Here is a 20,113-nt window from a genome sequence, read left to right as displayed (position 1 = left end):
TTGCGATATGAATTTGAGTGATCATACCAATTAATGTAAGCCAGTTGTGTTACTAGCTTTACAAGTCAGCATCACATTTCTTCAGTGCCGAACTGCTGCAAACTAATAAATATTTGTGAATATTTGCCATCTTAAGTTTCTTAGATCTATGCATACACTAAAAATTACTGATTCCTATGATAAGCATCAAAGTGTAGGAAAACATCTTATCAATTTCACTGCCTAGTTCAAACCTTCAGGTATGTTAATGCCTGATTTGGGAGAATATATGCCTGATAGTACTTTGCATCTTCTTTATACTGATACAGTTGTTGCTTTATGATAGTGATACTGTTTGATATCAGGATAAAATAAAGAAAACTGTAAAACATTTTGATTGCATTTGTTAATGTTACTGACGTAAGCAACTAATGAGAAAGAGACATCTAGAGAAGATTAAACGGACTGATCGTTTTAAGATATTAGAGTTCAAGGAGAATACGTTTTATAATACATTTAAAAAATAGACAATGAAGAATGATAGTTTGTCTGCAAATAACTAAAGATAAGTCCAGTTTTTATAAAATGCTGTAAGAGATCAGACAAGATTCAGGAAGGTTTACCACAATGCACAATGCATTAGCTGTAAAGTACAGTTGTGTAAGTAAACATATCATGAAAGTAGATGCTTAAATGATCACTGCTGCAGTAGCTTTAGCTATATAGGTTGTATCCTGCACAAATACAACAGCCAGCCAGCTTCTAAAGCTTCAAGCACACCTTCCACATGCCCAAACTGTTATTCATCTCAAGCTGAGTTGAGAAGTGGTTTGGGTGTCAAGCCCTTTAGAGCTTTCATGACAAGAGATAGAGAGGGTGGCTAAGGCTCTGAAAAGGTTAATGCTAAGATAATAAAAATATAGACCCTGACCTTGGCAAAAAAAAAAAAAAAAAAAAAAATAGAAAAATAAAAAATAAGAAAAATAAGGAGGATGGAGGGAGAGAGCAGCTACTGCATACTGCAGTAGTGATCATATGAACATCTGCTGTTCATCAGTATGATCACTGCAGCAGTAACTTTACCTTTATGTGGAAATCACGTAGCTTTGACTGGTGGGGAGGAGGAGAGATGAGAGTCCAGGAACCCCTGGTTATTGGTCCAGCAAAGTCTGTCCTAGACCTGGAGAAGACATCTAGTTTATAGTGCTTTGTAAAGGTATGCACAGATGACCATGTTGCTGCTGCATGAAGAATCCAACCCATTTTACAAAGCAAAAGATGAAGCCAAGGCCCCATTAGAATGAGCCTTGAACCTGCTAAAATTGCATTGTTGTTGTGGGTATAACAAAAGACAATAGCATGGGACAACCATTTGGAAACAGTCTGCTTTGGCACAGGTTGTCCTTTTTTCCTACCTTCACAAGAAATGAGCAAATGATCAGAGTTCCTAAAGATTTTGTTCTGTCAAGATAATATCAGAGTTATCTTTGGACATTCAAGGAATGGAGCATCATCTCTCCCTTGTTTTTAGGTTATGCAAAGAAGACTGCGATAGATAGCTTGGCTCAATGTAAGCTCAGATACCACTTTATGCATAAATGAAGGATTAGTTCTCAAGAAAACCCTATATAGAAATGAGATAAGCTGGCCCACCAGCCACCATAAGAGCTTGAAACTCAGATACTCCTCTTGCAAAAGTCGGTGCAATCAGTAACACTTTTTATGTTAAGAACCTAAGAAGTCTGATGACATGGTTCAAATGGAGCAAGAGTTTTTTTCAACACAACATTAAGATCTGGAGGTGGAGCTACCAGTTTTCTAGGAGTCTTTTTACCAAACCACCACTTTCAAAAACAGTCTTCCATAAGATTGCATAGAAATAGGGGGATCCATTGGCAGACATGCTGAAAAAGCTGAAAATGAACCTTGATAGAAAAAGTGAGACAGGTCATAGGACAGTAACTCACACAAATAATAAAGGACCAGAGAAACACTATCCTAGAAAGAGCGATGCTCTTGTCTTGGCATCAGCTAGAAAATCTTTCCCATTTACTAATATATGATTTTCTAGTAGCAGGTTTTCGTGCCGCTTTTAATACCTGCTGCACATTCTGAGAAAATAGGTACATAAAAGGTATTAAAATTCTATTATCTAGGCAGTTAATTATCAACACCCCTTGCCCTTTGTGAGTTGGTCAAGTCTAAGAGGATATTTGTGGTAACTGATCCCAACCATTTCCAACAGAAGGGAGAACCACTGTTGTCCAGGCCACAAGGGAGTCATCACAATGATCTTTGATGAGTCTTTCAGAATCTTCAGAATGACTTTGTATATTAGTGGAAAAGCACTTAGAAGCATTCCTGTCCAAGGAAAACAAACAAAAAAAAAATTATCTTCCATTCCTCCTTGCATGGAATCCTAGAGCAGAAATTTGTCAACTGATTGTGGTGAGTGGAGGCAAAAAGGTCTATTTGAAATGATCTCCACAGCTGGATCAATTCCTTGAAGACCCCCACCTGATTCGACTTCCATTCATTAGGGTATGTCCTAGTTCCTACTCAGTTTGTCAGTGCACAGTTTTGCTCTGATGCTTGTAGAGTGAGATTGTGCTGAAAAGTTATATCCCAGGCCACCACTGCTAGTCTGTGTGCGGTCCTCCCATTTGTTTATGTAACACCATCACTATGATGTCTGTAAATACTCAAGATGTTCCTGGGGACCAAACATGACTGAGAGACCTGAGAGCATTTAGAAGAGTCAACACCTGTTTAACATTTATGTGTTTTGGTCTATCTTTTCTGCTTTAAAGACCATGCACGTCTGTCTCCATAGACTCTGCTCCCCAAGCAAAGTCTGAGCAGTCTGTTGTTATAGACTGTGTTAAAGCTAGAAGGGAAAATGGAAGACCTGGATTCTAATAAATCTTGCCTCTCCACCAACAAATCTCCCATTTCACTAACCCCTAAACTAGAACGTCAGGGAATGCTGCTAATGGGGCAATACAGATTTTAGGTACAACTGGATTTTTCCATGTGGAGTCTTGCTAGAGGGATCATGAAGATCCCAAAAGCCATGAGACACTCCCTTACTGAGATAGAACTCTGAGTGGGAAAAAAAAACTCCAGAATAAATACAGATACAGTTTTTTTTTTCCTGTGGAAGAAAATCTCTTAACTTAGGAATATAGGAAAGACCATAGGAAAACTATCTTTTGAGGAGTGAGAAAGACTTCTACATGTTCTCCTGGAACCCCAGTCTGTGTAGGAGATCTCTCATCCAAGTGAGACATTCCAGACACTTTGGAAAAGACAAGGTGAATATCTCACAGTCTGCAGTAGGCTACCACAGGAGCTAGACACTTTGTGAATACCCTTGGATCAGTGGATAGACCAAACGGTAATGCAGAGAAGTAATAATGTGAGCTAGACACTGAAAACCTTAAGAAACATTTGAAATCTGAATCTATGGGAATACGATGATATGCAGCTTTTAAATTTAAGGTCACATGAAAAGTTAAATGAAGAGGAAGGGTTAACAAGTTGGGAAGGGATAACATTTTGAAACTGGGAACTATCAGGTTTAGAAAGGAAAGCTCCAGAACTAGTCTCCATGATTCATTTTCTTTGGCATAGGAAACATTCCTGAATAAAACTTTTCTCCTAAGTCAGGAGGAGGAACACCTATTACCACCTGAGACATCAGATGCTGAATGAAAAGAGTAAAAAAACAAAAAAAAGTCTGGATCCCTTGAAAAGGAGAGAGATGATCCTACTGTCACCATTAACCGACTGCTTACTTTAAGAACCCATCTATCGGAAACTATAAGTTGCCAAAGAGAGAAAAAGAGGTTCAGACTTTCTGAAAGGATTATGGGTTTACCAGGGTAGCAAGAGGAAGGGTAGTCTTGTAGATAGCCATTCAGTCTTATTAGATTATCCTTTGTTCTGGGGGGGGTTCCTGCTTTGTTTTTGGAACCTCCCTATCATTGTTATTTAAATGCTTGCTTAACAGCAGCTTGCTGAGTCTGTTTAATTTACTTTAGAAAAAGGTTGTAGGGGTAGCATTAAACCCCTTAGCAAACTTGGAAAAGGAAGTCACAAAATTCTGAAAGAGTGTAAGAATCAGCTTACCTCTCTCATCACACTTTTAGAGGACTTCTGCCAAAGAAGATCAAAAAACTATTATTCAGGATGTCAGATTTGACATCTTTGAAGGTTTTAAGTATGCAACCAAGTACACCTCCTTTTGTAAATTCCAATAGCAGCAGCCCTGGAAGTGGCATCATCTGAATCATAAGCGTACATCATACAATGGATAGTCACATGAGATATAGAAGTAAATTAGATTATACAAAAGTTTGTTTCCTTAGAATAAGAAGCAGATGTGATAACATTTCTCACATTCTTGAAAGAGGTAAGTATAAATTTTAACATACAAGCTTGGCAGTTAAGAATTCTAAAAACAACTGTAATGGAATACACTTTTCCCAATGTATTAAAAGCATTCCCATTCTTATCAGAAAGATAGGGATTGGTATTAACCGGATGTTTAACAGCACCTGGAGTCTATATGGCAATAGCTGTTTGATCTGATCTGGGATTAGTACATAAAAAAAGTATAAGTTTGAGAAATTTTATATAATCTTTTTTTTTTGGGGGGGAGCGGCTAGTCAGGTGTTAGGCAAGTTACACGCTGTGACAAAAACATCCTCCAATAATGAAAGAACTGGAGGAAATGGAGTAGATTCTGGAAAATCTAGTTGCAATAAATCATAATTCTTCTTCAGAGACAGTAGAATGTCATGTTCCCACTGAAAAAAACTGATTAATTCTGGAAATAGTTTCAAAGAAAGAGAATCCTTCAAAAGGACTTGCAGAAGCCAAATTCTCCTCATAGTCTGAGCCTGAGTAGACAAAATAGAATCTCTCTCTTCACAATCATTTTGTGGTTCAAAAACTTGAACCACTTCAGAAAATGAAGAATCGCTTTACTTTTAACAGCTAAACTGAAAGGGCAAAGAGCCTAAACTGAACCCTGAGCAAAGTTGAATAAATCACTCCCATCTAAAGTGAATGAGATGGGAGAAAAAATATGTCCAAGTTTTTTTTTTTGACAGGAATTTCTGAAGCACACTCATTTTGCCAGGAAAAACATCCCTAGGAATATACATAGTAGTCTGGACAGGCAAAAATATATTCCCTGACCTTTCTACCAGGACTGGCAAGAATGTTTCTCCCTTGCCCAGCAAGTACACTCCCAACAGTTGCAGAAGACTTGTATAAACCCTAGTCAATGATGGCTGTAGGGACTACAACAGACAGAGCAAAGGAAAAAGAAAAAAAGGTCTGAAAAAAAAGAAATGGCCACAGCAGTGTCACCTATCTGTGGCTGAGGCACTTTGCAGACTGCTATAGTGGTAAAGGCTATTTATTAATTTTCTTCTTTTTGAGCTGGAAGAAGGAAGAACTGAGGAACTGGTAGGCTGTTCCATTATTAAGCCAAAATGATGACTGCTGGGAAAGCCTAACAGCAGTGGTTGGTAAAACAGGTAAAGTAATAGAAAGGCAACTTTTTTCACAAAAAAAGGCACTTTAAACATTTACTCCAGCCCCCCAAAAGTAAAATAGCAAAATGTTTACATCAGAAAAATAGTTTTAAAATTATTTTTAACAACTTTTTTCCCCAAATGTAAACAGTCACAAGACTGTCAAATAAAAACACTTTTTTAATCTTTAAATGTTCACAGAAAAAGTTTAGTTTAAACAGTCACAGAAAAATAAATATTGAAAGTTTAAGCCCCAATGGAAATTTATAGGCCCAGCAGTGAAAAGCATTAATCGACTGTCAATGCTTGAAAGCCAACAAGATGAGTGCTCTTCCGCAGCAGAAAAGATTTAAAGGGCTTTGAACCCAAACCTTTTCTTTTATTCATCAAAAATTGAATAAAGGTTTGGGCATGTGGAAGGTGCCTTTGAAGCTCTGGAAACTGGCTGGCTGCTGTACCCTGTGCAGGATACAGCCCATATAACTAAGACTAATGCAGCAATAATCAGAATGATGAATAACTTGGAAGCTTTCCACTTCACAATAAGTCTTTCCAATTCAGAGACTGGTTTTTCACTGGCAGTGGGTGAAGCAGTCTTGTTGGGAAATCCACACGCTAATGCGATAGGCTGGGAGAGTGCTAATACTAATAAGCCATGTGCTGTGCACAGAAACGGCAGTAGTTCCAGACCAACTTGGAAGACCTATTTTCCCACTCTGCTGAGTTCATTCTTTCTCTAGGAGGAAAAGTGATCATCTTCTGATAGTATTCACCCATTCACTCTTGCAGGTGTAGTCATGGCTTATGCCACAACTGCAGATAAGGATATTAAAGTCAAGTGTATGTGTGTGGACATGTGTCTATGTCTGCAAGGGCATGAATGGATACATGTTGTCTGTCTATGTGATCTCACTATAGGAAGCAGATATGAGATGCTGACTGTGTGTGTGTGTGTGTGTATATGTGTGTGTGTCTGTGCGTGTGTGTGTGTGTCTGTGCATGTGTGTGTACGTGTGCATGTGTGTGTGTGTGTGTGTGTCGATGCAGAGGGGCACCAATGTCACCCCAATGCAAGTGCTTGTAGAGAAAACACAACTGTTATCAGGTCTGACAGCACAGTTTTTGTTTCAGAGTCATGGTCATGAATAGCTAATAAGGTGTTTGTCTGTGCATCTTTACCAGCTCTCTAAAGTGGAAATTTCCTTTTCATGCTACAGTGCAAAACCTCACTAGTCAACTTTGCACATGTAAAAATAATTATTTTCGAATCACAAAGATCATAAACAAACCCCAGTGTGTGACACAAGTACTGGATATTGTCCATCATCTGACCTAGTTTCTATTCCAGTGCTAAATAAAACCTATAACTACTAGTTTCTTAAATTTATAACCTGCAACAAATGTAAATGTATACCTCCTTGTCTTCTCCAGAATTTTTGACATCTAAAAATACTATGAACCACAAAGGGCACACATACCAACAAGAAAAGAAAAACAGAACCACCAGTGTGCACCAAAGTCACCAAACAATCTTTTAATACAAAAAAATGAAACCACTGGGTGCTTTTGTTCTGAATTTAAAAAAGAAGAAACTTTGCAGTGTGGAGGGTGTGATGCTCACCTCCTAAATTATGTCATGCACTTAGTTCACTTAATAAAAAGTGAACTTTAAAATATAACTATAAAATATATGCTACAAAATCAAATAGAAAAATAGTAGGTAGTCCATAGCTGAGTTAAAAATAGAAGATCCTTTATTGAAACATACAAACAAGTGATTCTAGTTGAGCGTAATGAAAAGCATCAAAAACATTCCTTATTTATATAAAATCAGGTTGTTTGGAACAAGGGCGTAGTTACAGAGGGTGGTTCTGTTAAGAGGAATAAAAACATTAAAATCATTCTTTTAGCCAAGTCCCCCTTCCCCTTAACACCATAGTATAATCAGAGACTGTGCCAACTTAAACTGAACCTAGAAAGCTAGAGACAAATTACAATCTAAGATCAGTTTATTCACAATTTGTATAGGCTAACCAACAAATCAAAACTTTATTAATTTAGAAACAAATTAACTAAAAAATGACTGACTAACAAAAAGATCTAGCAAGAGACATCTACCAGAATAAATAGTAATAAATAAACAACTTTTAACAAAGATCACTTTTGTATCAATTAAATACTTCATCAGGTATGTGTGCCAAAAACAAATCATGATATGAATGAACATGGGTATCGATATACAACTGAAAACCTAAGTAGGATGAAAAAACATAAAAATAATTGCTAAGCTGAAATTGCATTACGTTATTTCCATCTTAGCAATTATTTTTATATTTTTTCATCCTACTTAGATTTTCAGTTGTATATCTATACAGGTCTATTTCTATTTGTCGAAAACACAGTTTGTCGACAAACAGAAGGTCGAGCCCACTTCCGCGAAAGTGCACTTCAACAAAATTACACTTTCGTGAAAACCGATTCACCAAATCGGCAAAATAAAAAAAATTAAAGATTGTAAACACAGTTTTGAAGGGAGACAACTCCCCCTACACCCCCCACATCACCGCTACTTAAATATACTAACTCCAAGATCGCACTATAGTGGGGAAAAGGATACTTCCTTATCCCCACTGTAGTGCAATCTCGAACTTAGTATATTAAAGTAGCAGTGCATGGGGGGGTGCAGGGGGGCTTGCCCCCTGCAAAACTGTGTTTAAAATCTTTATTTCTTTTTATTTTGCCGATTTGCTGAATCAGCTTTTGCGAAAGTCCAGTTTCGTTGAAGTGAACTTTCATGAAAGTGGCGCCGTACTTTTCTTTTTCAAGATTATGTAATTGCAATAAAGAAAAGTAGACCCATCTACACACATGTTCATATTGTGATTTGTTTTTGACATATAAACATATTTGATACGAAAGCGATTTTTGCTAAAAGTTATATATTTATTTAAATTTATTCTGGTAGATGTCTACTGGTAGATCTTTTTTGTTAGTCAGTCATATTTTAGTTAGTTTCTTAATAAAGTTTTGATTAGTTGATTAGCTTGTAACAAAGTTTGTTAGAAAAATGTGTATTTGAATATATGAGAAATGCTAGTTTAAAAGCAAAGTAGTATATAATGCATTTTATTCTATTAATCATATAGCAGAAAGGATTAATTCATGTGTAAATGTAAGTAGTTTTGAAACTGCAGTGTGGCTTGAAGCAAACTGACCTCCGACCCTGGCAGATGCTAGCTTAGCAAGTTTTAATGTTTATGCTTTTCACAAGTGATTATCTGCTGGGTCAGGAAATTAAATATGTGAAATAATGAAATCTTCTGCTCTTTCCTGCTGGGATGATTTGGCCTTGTATATGTGTTACTAAGATAGCATGCAGCTGGTGGGAAAGTGTTACAGTGAGCAAAGATGTGTATTAGAAGATTGAATCCACCATTGTATTCGAACTGATGTGAAACCTTGAAGAAGTAACTTTACAAAAAGACATTATGTCTGACCAGGTGGATAGCAAGGCCGTATTGTTACCAGAGGAAAACTTTTTTAAAATATACAGCATCAGCAGTTTTTATGAATAGAGGACTGTAAGCTAAAGTGATATAGATGCCCTGTGACATACCACATCAGTAAGGTGGGCATAGCTTGAATGCAAATACTATATAGAATTGTGTGCTTCCTGTTTCATGTTAGACAAAATTCTGTACTTGTACATTTTTTGCCTCCTGGTGTACACTAGTAAACTTTTTGATTCTGAACCTCCTGAGGATTGAATTCTTAATTTTATTTAACAGTTTGGTCCTTCTTAGCCGGAATTCCCTCGGACAGCTGCAGATCAGAGTCTACCGGTGATCGAATACTGCGCAGGAGAAGTTACCGAAACGGTTATTCTTGGGTGAAAAGACCTCCGACTGAATTGTCATTTAAAGAGGCTGGCCACTTTCTGATCTGTGGCCGAAGAGCGGATACTGGACGACTCAATACCGGAGGCTCAGGTAGGAAGATTTGCCTTTTTTCCGTTTTAGATCAGGGACTAGGTTACAGTATATTATTGTCAAGATTTGTTATGCAGATCAAGGACAAGAGGAAGTACTGTATATTTGGTCATAGATCAGGGTAACAGAATAAGGTAGGCAGTTATTCTAGATAAACTGTGAAAAGGAACTGAACTTCTGATATCACGTGATAACAAGGGTAACATTTTCTTTTACCATGGGAAATCAGTGCACTAAAACATTGCGAGATCAGCCCCTAACCGAAGACGCAAAATACATGCAATTACAACGTTCCAATAACGTTAGGTATTATACGAAATGGGTTAACAAATATGAATTTGATGGTAAACTAGATAAAACTTCACTAGTTAAACTCCTTAAGCAACTTAAATCCGATGCAGGAGGTCAGGCAAAAAAGCAACGCCAATTAGGCATTCCTCAGGCACACAGGTGGATTGAGGAAGCGAATCATAGAGAACAGAAGCTGAAAAATTCAAAAACATTATTTTTAGACAAAGAAGATAATAACTTATTAATAGCAACAGCTCCTCCTCCTCCTCCCTTGCCCACTCCTTTACCCTTTTCAGGATATGAAGCGAGTGGACAGGCTGGTCCACCTCCGCGTTATCCTGAAGTCTCAGCAAGACCACAACCGTTTGTTAGAGATCCTATTTAAACTAGGTCCCGGACACGTAAAATACATAGGGACGCAGAATCATATCAAATAGAGAAAAACCTACAGGTTGAGAGTGAGGAAGAAATATGCCCACTTATAGAGGTTCCAAATCCTCAGGCAGGACAGGAAGGGCAGGACCCAACACTCTTGGTATATAGACCATGGACACCGGAGGATATCCGGAAAGCTACTGAGGGAATCCCCCATCCGAAAGTTAATTTTACGAAATTTTTGGAAGATTTACAAGGCATGAGGTTGAGTTACCACTTGAATGGGGAAGAAGTAGAGAAAGTAGTAAGACAAATTATAGGTCCAGATTGGCACATGATTTGTGGCACCTGGAATCCTCGTAATGCAGAGATCAAACCCCTCCCACATAGTGACGCAGAATTAGGCAACAGAGTGAAAGGTCTTACAGACCGAATCTCTGAGAAATGGAAACCTAGAGCAGACTGGACTTGCATTAATCAATGCATACAACAGGAAAATGAGACAATAGATGGGTACTATGCTAGATTATTAGAATGTTTTAATAATCATAGCGGTATGTCGGTTCCTGAGAACCAAACGGATGATTCCCCGTATGAACAACAATTACAGAATGCATTTTTGAAAGGTTGCATTGCACCTATTAGTAGCTTCATTACAAAGCATATGATAGACCATCGAACAGGGAGGCTACAAGCCTTGCTTGAGTACGCTAGACATGCTGAAAGACATTTTAATAGTACAAAGAAAAAGAAGGCGCAAGTCTTCACTGCTGAAGACGGAGCTGAAGTATTTGTGTTACAATCAGGTAAAAAGGGCAAGAAGAATGCCCAGGGAAACAAACAGTCTGACAAACGATCAGAAGATTTTGAAGAGAGGAAAAAGAGAGGTGAATGCTTCAAGTGCGGGAAAAAGGGACATCTAGCAAGGGATTGTAAGCAGAACAAAAAGGCAATTACAGAAGATAAGGGAGATGAGGACTGACTATATGATAGCGAAGATACATCATGCGAAAGTCAGAAATCATCAGGAAAAGTTAATAAACAAAAAACAAATGTAAATGTGATAGAAGGAATAGAGGAAGTGCAAGAAGATATGGAGGATGAAGAAAGTGAAATTTTGGACTTAGCACTATTGAGCTTAGAGCTCTGCTTAGCAGATACGAAACCGGAAGTTACACTTCTGGTGGAGGGAAGGGAAGTCAAATTCCTGTGCGACTCAGGAGCATCATGGACCCTGATACACCCCTCCAAGTTACCAGAACATTCTGAATCACCTGATTATATACTAGTAAAAGCCGCAAATGGACAACTATACAGGGAACCACTTTCCCATGATATAGCAATAACTGACCCTGTTTCAGGTATGACCCAGAGAAGTAAAATTGTTGTTTCTGCAAAGTGTCCAGTAAACCTATTGGGCAGGGACCTTATGCAGATATTTAGCATAGCAGTAGTTCCAACTGTACAAGGTATGGAGGCGAAGAGTCAAATGGATACCTTTGTAGTGCAATCGGAGGGTGAAACTTTTTACTGGTATACAGCCAGGACATAGTCACGACTGGTCCAGGGGCAGTAACCGAGGAACTGATGAACGTAGCCATCAGTAAAGCCCCCTCCCTTGACACTGATCGACAGCATTTGTTACACTGTACTCTATACTACTGTACTACACCAGGACCTGATAGAGAGTATGAGCAAGAATTGTTCAGAAATCGTGCAACTAGATTAGTATTGCATACTTTGTACTGGGATACTGAGGGGAACAGTGTAGTTAGCTGTTCATTACCTCAAGAATTCCTTGCATTATATAGATCAAATCGATTACCACATGTCAGCTTGACAAAGAATAAAAATGTAAAATGGGCAGACTTAGGAGAAAAGGTGACAAGATGGGAGAAACAGACTGATTTAGAACTGCCAGAGCAAGGGATACAGAAACAAAAACTGAATTGGTTGACACAGACACATCCAGCTGTTCACTTGCAATCTAGCAAGGACAGCTGATTAGCAGTTTTATTAGAAGAAGAAGAAAAGGCCTTATGTGAAATTCCAACGACTCTTTGGTCAACAGGCAAGTCAGATGTAGGACTTATTCGAACAGTAGGACCAGTTACAATTACCCCAAAGTGAGCATTTAGACCACAGAAAAGACAATACCCTTTGAGAAAGGATGCAGAAATAGGAATCAAACCTATAATAGCAGCATTACTCAAAGAAGGAGTACTGGTAGAATCTCCTGATTCACCATGTAATACACCCCTATTTCCTGTTAAGAAAGCAAACGGGGAATGGCGGATAGTTCAAGATTTACAAGCTGTGAATAATGCAATAATACCTAGAGCACCTATGGTGCCAGACCCACATACTTTGTTAAACGATTTAAATCCGCAACAGAAGTATTTCTCTGTGGTAGATATCAGCAATGCTTTCTTCTCGATACCTATACATCCTGATAGTCAATATTGGTTTGCATTTACATTTCAGGGTAAAAGGTATACATATACTCGACTACCGCAGAGATATTGTGAGAGCCCAACAATATTTGTACAAGAAATGGCTAGCAACCTGGCAGGGTTTACCCCACCGGGAGGTAGTCAGATTCTACTTTATGTGGATGACATCTTGCTAGCAGCCCCCACCCAGCAATAATGCAGGAAGGATACTGTAGAGTTATTAAAATTTTTAGCAATACAAGGACACAAAGTAAACAAAAGTAAGTTACAACTTTGGAAAAAACAAGTTAGATACCTAGGATATGTAATATCCAATGAAGGCAGAATATTAGATGAAGAAAGAAAAACAGCAATTTTGCAAGCACCCAAACCAGCAACCAAGAAGGAAATGATGTCTTTCTTGGGTACAACTAATTTCTGTCGGAGCTGGATACCAAATTATGCTTTGGAATCTGCTCCACTGACTGACTTGATATATAAGACACCAATGGCAGCACAAGATATTTTACAATGGACACCTGAAGCAGAAATGGCTTTCTGCAGGTTGAAGCAGTTGATAGCTTCTTCATTAGTTTTAGGACTCCCAAATTATCACAAACGGTTCTTTCAGACCATAGATTGCAAACAAGGATAAATGACGTCAGTGCTGATGCAACAACATGGGGACAAGCAACGCCCCATAGCCTATTATTCATCGCAGTTAGACCCAGTGGCACGATCTTTGCCTCACTGTGTACAAGCAGTATTTGCAGCTGCAATGGCAGTACAGGCTTCGGCCTCAGTGGTGTTATTCCACCCTCTCACATTGAGAGTGCCTCATGCAGTCGCAATAATTTTACTGCAAGAAAAAGTAGCATGCCTCTCTCCTGCTAGACATCTTTCATGTATGACTATATTGCTGAGCCAACCTCATATGATAATTGAATGATGTACGACATTAAATCCATCAACATTACTTCCAACTCCTGCGGATGGCACACCACACAGTTGCCTGCAGGAAATTGAACAGTTAGCTTTGCCTAGACAAGATCTCACAGATATGCCCTTGGATAATGCCGAGGTGACATATTACGTGGACGGCTCATGCAGAAGGGGCCCTACAGGAAAGAATCTAGTAGGGTATGCAGTAGTTACAGACACTGAAATTCTAGAAGCCAAATCCTTACCACATAACTTATCTGCACAAGCAGCAGAATTGATAGCTTTGACACGGGCATGTACTTTAGCAAAAGATAAGTGTGTAAACATATATACTGATAGTCAGTATGCTTTTTCTACAGTACATGTATTTGTGCAACAATGGAAAAATAGAGGAATGATAACATCTAGTGGAAAACCTATTAATCATGTGCAATTTATTTTGGAATTATTAGAATCTATTCAGTTATCTACCAAAGTAGCAATTTGTAAATGTGTAGCTCATACAAAACAACAGGATAAGATTTCAAAAGGTAATGCACAAGCTGATGCAGCTGCAAAGCAAGCAGCCTCAGACTCAGAAACTTTACTTTTAAATGAGGAATTACAACCCTCTGAGATTTTAGATTTAGACATGTTAAAAACAATGCAGACACTTACTACAAAAGCAGAAAAACAAAAATGGGAAAAACGAGGTGCAATTCTTGAAAATGGACTGTGCATTTCCAAAGAGAGAAAACCGATATTGCCATCTAATTTATTTAGATATGCAGCTTTGTTGAGCTATGGGCAGTGCCGGGATGGTACAGTTAGTAAACCGAATATTCCAAACATATGGATACAGAAACTACACAAAAATATTTTGTGCAGCTTGTCATACTTGTAACAAGCACCATGCACAAGGGGCATTTAAAACCAAGCAAGGAAGTTTTCCTATACCACCATATCCGTTCCATACTATTTGTATGGATTTCATAGAATTGAGTAAGTGTGAAGGGAAGAAATACTGTTTAGTTATTGTAGATATGTTTTCCAAATGGGTAGAAGCTTTTCCAACCAAAAATCCAGATGCAGCAACAATGGCAAAAGCCCTGATAAAAGAAGTAATCCCTAGATTTGGCATTCCGGAAAGGATTTATAGTGACAACGGCACACATTTTGTGAACCAGACAATCCAACAACTTGGGAGATTTTTTGGTATCACCTTAAAGAACCATTGTGCCTACCACCCACAGTCAGCAGGACTGGTGGAAAGGTACAATGGTACCCTTAAGTATAAACTAAGGAAGTTAGTTGAGGAGACCCAAAAGAATTGGATACACTGTCTGCCTTTGGCACTGCTGAGTATGAGAACGGTTCCAAATGTGAAGGGTTGGACTCCCTTTGAAATGATTTTTGGGAGAGCATATTATGTGCCTCAGTGGAAAGCAGAGCAAAAGGCTGACAGTTCATTAGCTAGTTATATGAGGAAACTGTTAACAAATAAATCTGTTTTGCAGTTTAACTCTCTTTCAGATAAGGAACAGACCAGACCGGTGGAAGCAGTTTTGGATCCCGGAATGTGGGTGTGGCTGAATGTGACGAAAAGGAAAAATTGGGCGAGTCCAAAGTGGGAAGGACCGTACCAGGTTCCGTTGGCAATGCCTCCTGCAGCCAGAGTGGCCGAGAGGACGTCCTGGGTTCATTTGACACACTGCAAACCGGTAAAGAACTTTCAACTTGATAAAAACTTTGTGACTGATACACAACAGGACCAAGATGGCCAAAAACAAAGCGAATAGAAATTTAGATCAACCCCAGAGATGTTACATAATCCTTTTGTTGAGTATACATTTATTGACTGTAATTGTAACAATTTTCCTCTTGTTGTGGTTTATCCTGCACACAACCACACAAGTGAAAGTGGGAAGGCGTGACGAAACGTCTATAGACTGGCATCCAAATTTTAACACATACCTAGCCATAAAGCGTGTATATGCAGAGACTATGAACATTTCAAATTGCTGGGTTTGTACAGCTATACCAACAGCATATGGAGGACTGATAATGTCCGCTGTCCCTTTGGGGATAAATGAGACTTGGGAGAATTTACTCTGACACAGGAACTGTAAGATCACAGGACAAAATAGCTTTATTTTTACCTGTCACACAAAAAGGAATTGTATATTTTTACAAAAATGATACTCTCCAGGTGGGCTGGAGCAATTGTAATATAACCATATCTTACCGATGTTATATTAAGAATAGTAATGGCAATACTTTTTGCAATACTAATTATGACTCATATTTGAACTCATTGAAAACAACCATGAATGACATTCGCAAGAATCCAGTTTTGTTTAAACAATTGTCAGTTATAGATCAGAAAATGTTTCATGCAGGGCTAATGCTTATTAGTACTAAAGTAGAAAACTGTTATTTTATTTGTGGGAAAAAAGCATATAAATGGTTACCTGAGAATTGGTCCGGCAGTTGTTTTTTGGGTTATCTGGTTCCGGCAATAAGACATACTGCAGAATTACCTTTGGGTAAGATACGAAACGTGAGAGAAGCAGCCCAAAAACCTGAAGGTCCAGTTGAAAAACCTGTAAATCTAGTTGGAACAATCGAAGCTGGCTGGAAAGACCATAATACCATGAAAGACAAAAGTAAATTGACTCATATGGACTTGAGTGACAGTGTTATATCTTGGGCAGGAATATTCCCAGCATATGGAGCAGTCAAATCGATCTGGGAGCTGAGGAAGTTGTCGAAACTTCTCGAAGTAATGAGTAATCTGGTGACTGATGAACTGAATGCAATGAGAACTGTTGTGCTACAAAATCGAATGGCTCTTGACTTCACCCTAGCGGCGAGAGGTGGTACGTGCACGCTTATCAAAGAAGAATGCTGTGCGTACATACCAGACAAGAGGCATGAAATTAATAACCACCTAGAGGTAATTCAGCAAGTATCAGCCATGACTGAACCAGGCCCAAACCCACTATGGACTTTTTCCAGAATCTATTTGGGGGGTGGGGTTCCATCCTAATGAATATTCTGATTGCCATTTGTGTAGGTATACTCCTAATAGGAGCATGTGTTTGCTGTGGAATTCCCTGCATGAAAAGACTAATCAAAGATTTTATTGATGTATCTGTTACTGAGACCTTGTATCAAGATATTGAGATTGAAAAATTGATCTCAGATGACATTTTTTCTGACGTATAGATTGAATGACTCACCTAGCTGAAAATCCTTAGTGGAAGAGGTTGGGAGATGAAATTACACTATGCATACTTCAAAATAGAATAAAAAGTATTAATGGGGGGGGGGGGATGTTAGAAAAATGTGTATTTGAATATATGAGAAATGCTACTTTAAAAGCAAAGTAGTATATAATGCATTTTATTCTATTAATCATACAGCAGAAAGGATTAATTCATGTGTAAATGTAAGTAGTTTTGAAACTGCAGTGTGGCTTGAAGCAACCTGACCTCCGACCCTGGCAGATGCTAGCTTAGCAAGTTTTAATGTTTATGCGTTTCACAAGTGATTATCTGCTGGGTCAGGAAATTAAATATGTGAAATAATGAACTCTTCTGCTCTTTCCTGTTGGGATGATTTGGCCTTGTATATGTGTTACTAAGATAGCATGCAGCTGGTGGGAAAGTGTTACAGTGAACAAAGATGTGTATTAGAAGATTGAATCCACCATTGTATTCGAACTGATGTGAAACCTTGAAGAAGTAACTTTACAGAAAGACATTATGTCTGACCAGGTGGATAGCAAGGCCGTATTGTTACCAGAGGAAAACTTTTTTAAAATATACAGCATCAGCAGTTTTTATGAATAGATGACTGTAAGCTAAAGTGATGTAGATGCCCTGTGACATACCACGTCAGTAAGGTGGGCACAGCTTGAATGCAAAGACTATATAGAATTGTGTGCTTCCTGTTTCATGTTAGACAAAATTCTGTACTTGTACGTTTTTTGCCTCCTGGTGTACACTAGTAAACTTTTTGATCTTGAACCTCCTGAGTATTGAATTCTTAATTTTATTTAACAAAGTGTCAATAAGCTTGTTTTTGATTGTAATTTGTTTCTAGATTTCTAGGTTCAGTTTTAGTTAGCACAGTCTCTGATTACACTATGGTGTTAAGGGGGACTTGGCTAAAGGAATGATTTGAATGATTTTATTGCTCTTAACAGAACTACCCTTTGTGACTACTCCCTTGCTCCAAACAACCTGATTATATGTAAGGAATGTTTTGGATGCTTTTCATTTTACTCAGCTAGAATCACTTGTTTGTGTATTTCAATAAAGGATATTCCATTTTTAACTCAACCATGGACTACCTACTACTTTCTATTTGACTTTGTAGCACATATTTATAGTTATATTTTACAGTTCGTTTTTTATTAAGTGGACTAAGTGCATAACATAATTTAGGAAGTGAACATCACACCCTCCACACTGTGAAATTTCTTCTTGGTTTGTTTTGGACCCAGTATAGGTTAGATATTGTTTTTTACTGAGTCTTCGGGAGATACCACAAATTTCTCTTTTTGTACTGAATTTAAAATCATTTGTATTTATTCCTTCTTTGCCTCACAGTGAACAATGGCTGATTTCTGGTACAGCATCAAATTCTCACAGTCTACATGCACCAGATGCTTATAAAGAATTTGGGAAGATTTTATTGTATTACAGTCCTCTGTTCTGGATACTATAAATCTACTGAAAAAATATTAGCACTAGAAAATCTGACTTTTCTAACATAAATAGAGAATCAGCACTAAACAACGATGAGAGGAGGTGCTACACATTATAGTGAGAAATGAGTATGACAAATGTTCTATATTGTCATATCAGCCCTTTTCCCTCCTCCTGTGAAACAATGACTGAGTTTATGTTTAAATGTATTTTCAGTCAGATAATCACAATAACAATGCAACAGTTTCAACAGAATTGAGAAACTTGTACACTGCAAATCAAACAAAAGTACATATCTCAATGACTCTGGTACTGATTAAAAATGTATAAAGCATATACAAAACTATATTGTAAAGCAGTCTGTAAACAATGGCAAGATGAGTCCTTTTTATCAAATGCTCTTCAGAATTCTGAATTGTGATTACTGATTATTAAGATGATTATCATGAGGAACAATAAGGGTAGGTTCATGGTACTGCCTACTGGGCTGCAACCCCTCCAAAGGTACAGCTGTTCTTCACATATGTATACACATGTTATGTAAAATAGTAACTTTCCCCTTTATGGGCTTGGAACTTGGATTTATAATTTCTGCAAAAAAAAAGGTTTTGATTTACCTTAAACTCACAGATGAGAATAAGGCAGTTGCAGCTCATTGCACGTTCTACTGTCATTTGTAGGAATGCAAATGAAGCATCAACAGGGGCAAGTTGGGCTACTAGAAGCAGACATTTCCTGTTGTTCTTGCCAGACCACATAACTGCTTCCTGAGGCAACCTGAATGAAAAAAAAAAAAAAGAGTCAGATTTGCTGTGGATGGACTCCGGTTTTAACACTAGGAGAATATTTTTATTAATTGTTTTATTAAATACTGCTGTCCACTCTGCTGTTTTCGTTTGATGTCCTATGTACTTCTGCTCAATTGTGCCACAGCCAGCCACCTGTACCTTTTCTTTAATATTTTATGTGTACACACGTGTTTATGAGAGGGTTAGACAGGGCAGCAGTAAATGTGTCTGACAACAAGTTAAAATAAAATACTGTGGCCATTTCTTTAGGCATTCATTCATTTGATCACAGTTAAGTAGTTGAGGTATCCAGTGCAAATGAACTGGCTGAAACTGGCGGAGGAGTGCATATGTACATGTACATATAAGTTTGTATGTGTTTGGGGGGGGGGGTTTGCAATGCTGTCTGACAGCAATGAGCTGAACCACTGCTATGGCCACTATTTATTAGCTTATTTATGTACACATTCGTTTGATTATCACAGACATCTGAGGGATGCAAAGTAAATAAAGTTACTGTATCTGCTGGCAAACTATGTGTATGTGTACGCATGCATTCCTGCATTGTGTGTGTTTCAGTGGGTTGTACAGTTTATGACTGACAACTAAGAGGTGAAATACATTACTATGACTATGACTGATTTATGCATATGATAATAATCCAATATTAAAGACTTACAAGATCAGAAAAGTGTCTGCAGCTGGCAAACAGTGTGCATGTGTGTATACACATGTGCTTGCACATGTGGATGTAAGGAGGGCTGCAGTCAGTTGCACAGTATGGGTCTGAAAGCACTAAGATGAAATATATCACTGTGGCCATTTATTTTATTCACTCTCATTCACTATCTCATTTGATCATAGTCAACCATCCAACGCATACATGGTCAATACTGTGGCTGTGGCTGTAATTGGTTTGCACAAAGGATTGAATGGAACTGACTGATCCTACTACCATTTGTTCACAATTAAACAGTCATTCGTCTGGCTTTGCAGCACCGCTTTGTCTTCACAGAAAATACTTTTGCACTGCAAATTAGAATAAATATTTCATATCTAACCTGTGATTTCCAACAA

The sequence above is a fragment of the Protopterus annectens genome, chromosome 6.part0, assembly GCF_019279795.1.
Source record: "Protopterus annectens isolate FY-2018-M chromosome 6.part0, PAN1.0, whole genome shotgun sequence".
NCBI classification, from domain to species: domain Eukaryota; kingdom Metazoa; phylum Chordata; order Ceratodontiformes; family Protopteridae; genus Protopterus; species Protopterus annectens.
The sequence above is the reverse complement of the archived record's forward strand: the minus strand, read 5'-3'. Positions refer to the sequence as shown.